The sequence below is a fragment of the Petaurus breviceps genome, unplaced genomic scaffold (assembly GCF_028583685.1).
Source record: "Petaurus breviceps papuanus isolate PSGF00001 unplaced genomic scaffold, PetGlider_PUasm1.0 90762, whole genome shotgun sequence".
Lineage (NCBI taxonomy): Eukaryota > Metazoa > Chordata > Mammalia > Diprotodontia > Petauridae > Petaurus > Petaurus breviceps.
Genome location: NW_027187339.1, coordinates 3,815,771 through 3,823,578, shown reverse-complemented (window position 1 = coordinate 3,823,578; position 7,808 = coordinate 3,815,771).

The following is a 7,808-nucleotide window of genomic DNA, read 5'->3' as shown; positions in this document are numbered from 1 at the left end:
AGAGAGAGACAGAGAGAGAGACAGAGAGAGACAGAGAGAGACAGAGAGAGAGACAGAGAGACAGAGAGAGACAGAGAGACAGAGACAGAGAGAGAGAGACAGAGAGAGATAGAGACAGAGAGAGAGACAGAGACAGAGACAGAGAGACAGAGAGACAGATACAGAGAGACACAGAGAGACACAGAGACACAGAGAGACAGAGACACAGAGAGACACAGAGAGAGACACAGAGAGAGAGACAGAGAGAAAGGCAAATAGATAAATAGATTAGATAGATAGAACGATAGAAAGGAAGATCAAAAGATAGATAATAGAAAGATAAAAAGGATAGATAATTAGTAGATGATAGAAAGATTTAGATAGAAAGGTAGATAAATACATATATGGTTAGATAGTATATATGACTATATGTCAACTCTTTGACAATGATTATTTCATTTTTGTCTTTGTGCCTAGTTCAGTGTCTGGCACACAGTAAGTCTTTAATAAATGTTTGATGATTAATTGAGGGACATTTTATGTTTTATCTGTTTCATAGATAACCTCAGTTAAAGAATTTGTTCCTTGGTGACCAATCTTCTGATGATGAACCTTTATGAATGTTGCTAGACTGCTCCTGGAGAAGTAGTCAGGGTTCATTGCTGGGATCATTCTCCAGATCTTTCTAATTTTATAGACTCTGCTTGTGTTTAACTGCAATAGCCTTGGAAATCCCAGGTTCACCTCTACACCATGAACAGATATCAGAGAATCACATTTATGTGGGGTAAGGCATCTTGTCACCATTATATGATATGGAACATGAAACAATACCAAATTAGGGAAAGTTGCTTAACTTAATTACAGGCTGTTTCTGCTTTTCATCATAACACGCTCTTGGGGATTGGGCCATAAAATTTCCTAAAGAAGAGTATATTTCCTCTTTAAAATAATCAGGAATTATAATAGTCATCAATAAATGAACAGAAAAAACCCCTCAAAGGTATAAACTTTAATACATCATAATTTTTTTAAAAGATGTAAATCTGGATAAATGAATCGTAACATTACATTCCAAGTCAGAGAGTCATAGGGCCACAGAGCCCAAAGGAAATCAAACAGTACAAAGAATACTGGGTTTGGAGTCAACCAACAAGTCCTCAATGCTCAGTTCTGCTATTTACCCAGGTTACCTTAGCCAAGTCATTTCCCCTTTCCAGACCTCAGTTTCATTTTGTTTAATGAGGGATTTGGGCTAGGTAATCTCAAAGTCCTCTTTCCAGTTCAAATTCCTATAATACATTTTGGTTTTAAAACCTGTATTTACCTCGTCATGTGACCAACAGAATGAAGGACTAGTCATTTTCTCTAATCCCTATGACCTCTCCAGACTCTTTAAAATAGGAATTGTGGACAAGTGATAAGAGGATTTCAGCTGATTCCACAGTTTAGGACACCAAAAATCCTAATGGATGAACAATCCAGTGAACTAAAAACAGAGAATGACATTCCACATGCATTTTCCTATACCATTCTATATGCTATATATACTATAGCATTCTCTATACCACCACTCAGTACCCACAAGCCAATAAATAATAGATTTGTAACATTGTAACATGTAACATAATATTGTAACATAACTCAATTCTACTAACCCTACTCCCCCAAGGGCCATGGAAAATCACAAGGTAGAAGCTTGTTCTGGATGTGACCAGAGAGTAGCAATACTCTGTGCTACTATACTGCTCAGTCAGAGTACTAAGGATCAGAGGAAACTAGAGTAGGATATGTGTATGGCTGTGTAATATTCTACTAAGTCTAAGGAAGAGTCCAGCATCTGACTGGGGCCAGTTCTGTCCCCCAGGAGTCACTTTGGGCAGAGCCCAAGGCTGGTGAGGCATGAATTGTGCATTGTGAGAAGAAGCTGAGATGGCTTTGACCATCCAGTTCCCAGAGAAACCAACATCAAAGGGAAAGGAGTCAGAAGTTGAGCAATAGGGGAATATACATACATATACTTATGCATATACATACATATGCATAATTATATGCATGTTCATATTTCTATTTCTAATATACACATGTGTATTGTGTGCATATGGGTATATATACATGTATGCACAATATATATGCATGTGTATACACACATATATTTCTGCATGTTTATATTATAAATTACCAAAGATATGAAGAGGGAGAAAATGCAATTAAAGACCTTTAGCATAAGCAGAAAGTCAAATAGGGAATATATGAATAACAGATCATCTAAAATATCAGATATTTATGAATAAATATTGTAAGACAAAAGAAAATGAATCAATACCTCATGAGGCAGAGGACCCTGTGGATTCTCAAGAAAGCATGAAATCACAACAGGATATACCTGAATTGTTTAAAAAAAATAAAATGAGAATTGTGAAAGCAGAATGCATGGCCTTTATTATAGAAATAATTAGACTAGAAAGACTTAAATCCATGGTAGTAAGTCTTAACAAAGAAATAAAAAAGAGGATAGCTGATTGAGAATGCAAATATATGAAAATTAGGATAATCTAGAAGAAGAGAAGCAAAAAGTAATAACATTAAATATATATATATATATGTGGTTTCTATATAAATAAAACATATTGATCTTGAAGACAAGATCCACAGAGACAACTAAAGGATTATAGATTTCCCAGAAGAACACGACAAGTCAAAAAACTGAACATTATAATGCAAGAAATAATACAAAAAAGAAAACAAACTTCCAGCTAAAAGAATCCACTGATCACCTCCAGGCAACCACAACAACAAACCCTGTGTATCAAATACCAAGACACATGGTGGTAAAAGTTAATGTCAATGACAAATGACAAATTCTTATAGCAACAAGAAATATCTTTAAATATGAAGCAAATTTGAATAAAACAATATTGTCCTGCATCCACTAGAAATTTGATGAAGGAATGGAATAAAACTTCAAAGAAAAAAGAATTCAAGAGGCGACTGAAGCTGACATTTCCTGCAAATTGGAGCCTAATCCTTAATGAAAAAAGATGGACATTTCATTAAAAAAGAGTCATGTGAAGCATTCCTACTTAAAAACCAGACCTGAACAAATTGTTTGTTTTGTAAACATCCTACAGGACAAAATACCAAAAAAAAACAAACAAATACAGTAACCAAGGAAGAACAAACAACTAATAAATTAATACCCCCCACTAAAATAGAAGATAACAGACTGCCATTTTTGTCTGCATATTACCAGTACCCTCTTTCTCAGTAGCTATGTGGGATATGGTGTATAGATTGCTAGCACACAGCAGGAACTTAATAAATGCTTAAGAGTGATTGCTCAAATTGAATAATACTAAGAAAGAGGTCCTATAAATAATTCAGAAAATAAGTCTTACTAAGCAAAAGACAATTGTGCAGTCTCATCCTTACAAAATTAAAAATAAAATAGTAGAGCAAGAAGGAAGTTATTGATATTTGTAACTCCTTGTCATGTGGACTAAATTAGCTTTGAGGACCTATAGCTTGGGTTGCCATATTTTTTTTTTTAATGTAGGATGCCTCAGACTTTAATGATGTCACAGAGGTCAAAGAATAGCCTAGTTCTCACAGACAGTACATGCAAAGATATAGTTCAGTTTATTACTCTACCTGGCTTCATGGAAATTCAACAGTCCTTCTCCTCTTTCTAGGCCAATGTTAAATGAGTTATCGAGATAGTCAAAGATCTTTTCATTCTCCAAGTCTGTGATCATCCTGTAGTCTATACATGTAACTGATAATAAAAATGATAATAGCTAATATTTACATGTGGTTTTCATGTTAGCAAAGCTTTATGTATTTATACACACATATGTACACATGTATATATGTATTTTGCATAAACACAATGCAACATACATACACATATCAACACATGTACACATATGTGTATGCATACACATGAATGCACATGCATACATACATACAAACACAGTTGGTGTCTGAGGCATGGTTCAAACTCAGATCATCCTGATTCTGAGTACAGCACTCTGTACCCTACATTGTATGTATGTTCCTCTGTGTGTGTCTACATGTGCATGCATTCATGAATGTGTATGGTTCTCTTTGCTAGGGAAAATTCTATTTTTTAATATCCAAATATCCACTGCACTAACTATAGGACAGCCCAGCCAAGTCACATCCTCTCTGAGTACCACTTACTTCATTTATAAAATGAGAGAACTCAACTCATTGACCTTTAAGGTCCCTTACAGCTTGAAATCTATGACCCCATTCAGGTTGGCAACTATTAATTAATCCATACTCCCCCCCTACCACCTGCTTTATCTGCCTGACTGGAAAGGTTAGAGATTATACACACAGCTATTATAATTCACTGGAGTCTGGAAGCAAATGAAGGTCCAGACTGGGGGTGAGCTCTCCAGGTAGTGTCCTCCCATTAAGAAAAATTGGTGAAAATTTGCTCCATGGTTTTCCTGAGAGGCTTAGAGGAAGGGTTTTTATTTAGCAAAATCATTTGACTTTTGGCAGTTAAAGAAGCAATATTTCAACTAAAATATCAGGACAATATTTATGAATCTATTTAAAAAACTGACTTCATGCTCATGTTATAAATCTTGGCCAGGACCTCAGCAGATTCACAAAATATTTGGATCCCAGAGAGATAGACATGTGGGATGCATCCCATTTCAGGGGTTTGGGCCACTAACATTAATGGGGCAGAGAAGAATGAATCTCTGACATGCACAAATGGAATGAAAATGAGGAAAACCACTTGTTTCCCTAATGTTTATACACTTTTCTTGAGGAAAAAGAAAGGGACATAAAGTGGGAAGAACCTTGACCTTGGAGTGAAAAAACCTGGGTTTTAGTCTCCACTAACTGGGTGATCTTTACAAATAATTTAATTTTTCTGGGTTTCCATTTCTTCACCAGTAAAATAGTGACTAAATGATCTCTCAGATCCCTTCCTGCTCTAACTCAATGAAACTATGACCCTAGGAATTCCACTTTCAACCCATACTAGCTGTGTGTCCACAGGTGAGTCACCTTCAGACTTTCAGCTATTTCCTTCATCAAATGGAGAAAATGCTACCTGAAACTTCACAGTACTTTCATTACTGTGAAATAATGTGCTATGTACTTCACAAGGTTGTTATAAATCTCAAATCAGCTGAAGCCGGCAATGTGCTTTGCGTGTCTTAAATTGAAAAAGAAACATCAGCTGTTGCTATTTCTCAGCCCCCATAACTTCACTCCCCTTTCAACCCCACCTTGTGCAGCCAGTCCCATGTTGCTGCTGTATTGCACCATCACATCGACAAAGGATCCTGTTTTTAAGTTTTCTCATCTCTCCCTGCTGGCTGTGTCCATTTGTCGCTACCAGTTTTGGAAACATGGCATGACAGGGATTCAAAGTGACACATACCAAAGTAAGAATGTCCTGCAGCCAAGTCAGAGGGCTCTATCCCTGTCATCTCGGGCTTCATCAAGTTGGGGGCTCAATGGCCCTGCCTGTGACACCTGTCAGAAACTTTTAGATGCCTGCTCCCTTTTTCATCAGGATGCCTCCACAGCCTTCACTAGGCAAGCAATGACATTTGGGCCCAGGGTGGAACTTGCCTAGGTCTCCCTTTTATGGCCTCCTCTAGCTGTCAGCCTATGTTTCCCCTTTGCATGTCAAAACTTCGACCAAGCAACCTTGTCATTTAGAAATGTAACTAGGCTTGAAAACACCGTGGGAGAAGGGAGTTGGGCACATTGTGTTAGAGAGGGCTGCCACCCTCTCTCACACACACAGACCCCAACCCATTATGCCAAGCTTTCTATGACCTTTGGAATGTGCTGTTGCATGAGATGGATTTTGAACAGCTAAAATACATGTAAGCTCCTTAAGGTTTCTCCAATTTTTCCATTAATTGGAATTATTTGGCCTATATATTATCTAAAGTTCTTGAAGCAGCATGAGATGGCCATTGATTTTAGAATCAGAAGAAGTACATTTACATCATGATCTTCAGTTTACAAGCCTTGTGACCCTGGGCAAATCACATAAACTCTTTGAGTTTCCTTATCTATAAAATGGGGATAATAAATAATTGCAGAGTTATTGGGAAGAAAGCACTTGGTGAGCTTAAGGCATTACATAAATATGAGTTAATGTTTGGTGGGGAATTTATTGAATGAAATGATATCAGCTTAGGAAATGAACATATTTATTTGAAAATATGAGATTGAAGGCCTCCATAATTGATCACTTATATCCATTGAGTGTCTACCCAGATTCCTCATAATGTTATGAAAACAATGCTGGCCCAGTAGTTCTTTTCCTTTTCCAAGTTTAATTGAAGCCCTTTTTTTCTAACAACAAAGTCATCTCTAGATACATTAGTTCTTTTCTCCCAATCCACCCCCTACCTCCATGAGCCTTTGCTAGTAAGAAAGTTTAAAAAAAAGATTAAGAAAAATAATCTGACCCAACAACTGAGTCTGACAGTATATGCAACATTCCATAGCCATAGTTCTATACTTCTTCAACAAAATGGACTTGTGTTTCCTCATCTTTTCTCTTGGCCTTGAAGGCTATATTAGTGGAACACAAATTCTGGTAAGGCTTATCAAACTGAAAAGGCTCCAGCTACAGGTCAGAGACTATACTTTGCGTCTTTTAATCCAAGGTCTAGTCCACATTTGGGGAGGGACATGATTAGACCATTTACTATTTGATTAAAGTGTGGCCATGGGACCTCCAAAAGACCTCCAAGGAATTTGGAAAAGTTACTGAAGGAAAAATATGTTTGTTAGTGAAACATCCTAATAAAGAGATGGGAGAGAAAACCAATTCCAGCAGAGAGACAACACTTGCATATTTTTGTCCATTTCTAGACCTTCCAATAGAATGTAAGCTCCTTGAAGGTAAGAGTTATTCTTCATTTTACCTACATCTGTCCTCAACACTAATAGGGACAGTGCCTTCAAGTCAAGTCAACAAGTTTACTTATTAAGTTTATTAACCATGCAGTAGGCACTGTGCTAAGAACTGAGAATACAAAGACAGCCACAACGATAGTCCTTGCCCTCAAGGGACTTACATTCTACGGGGGGAGGCAACACATAAAAGGAAACTGAATTTGGAGTAGGGAAAGTATCTGGCACAGATACCTTTAAATATCAAGCGCAAAGTAGAGAAGATCCAGGAGAGTCAGGAGTGCAGTTTGGAGAGGAATGGAGAAATGATTGACCTAGGCATCCTCCTTAAAATGGAGGCTATAGGAAAAACCGATCACTCCCTCCAGAGGGAGAGGCCAAAGGAGAGAAGGACACTTGACATATATGAAGCCCTGGGGTAAGATGAACTTCCAGGTTAAAGAGGTTTCTGTTGACATGATAGAGAAAGCCTAAAGAGGACTGAAGACCAATATATAATTGTTGTGTAATGAATGCTTACTTAATTGGACTGGAACCTTTCTGACTTTTCCACTTTGCAGAGTGCAAGAACTAGGCAGCAGCCCAAGTGATCATTCTTGATCATCCATTCTCCTCCCCATTACTTTTAACTAATAGGGCCAGGGGTTCCCCTGCTTTTCCCAGAGCAACTGAAGAACTTTGAATTTCCCTTATGCTCTGTCTGAATGATTATGGAAAGCCAAACTTGCTTCACACACTTAAACTGTATAATTTGACCCCAGGGCCCTCCATGCCCATTCGGTTTGCCTCTCTTGGAGTTGGGTCAGGAAGCATTTGGGTCTGGAAGGGTTCCCAGTTTCTCAAAACTGTAATATTCTTCCCATTGTGGCAACAGCAAATGAAAAAGCTCATCCTTGGGA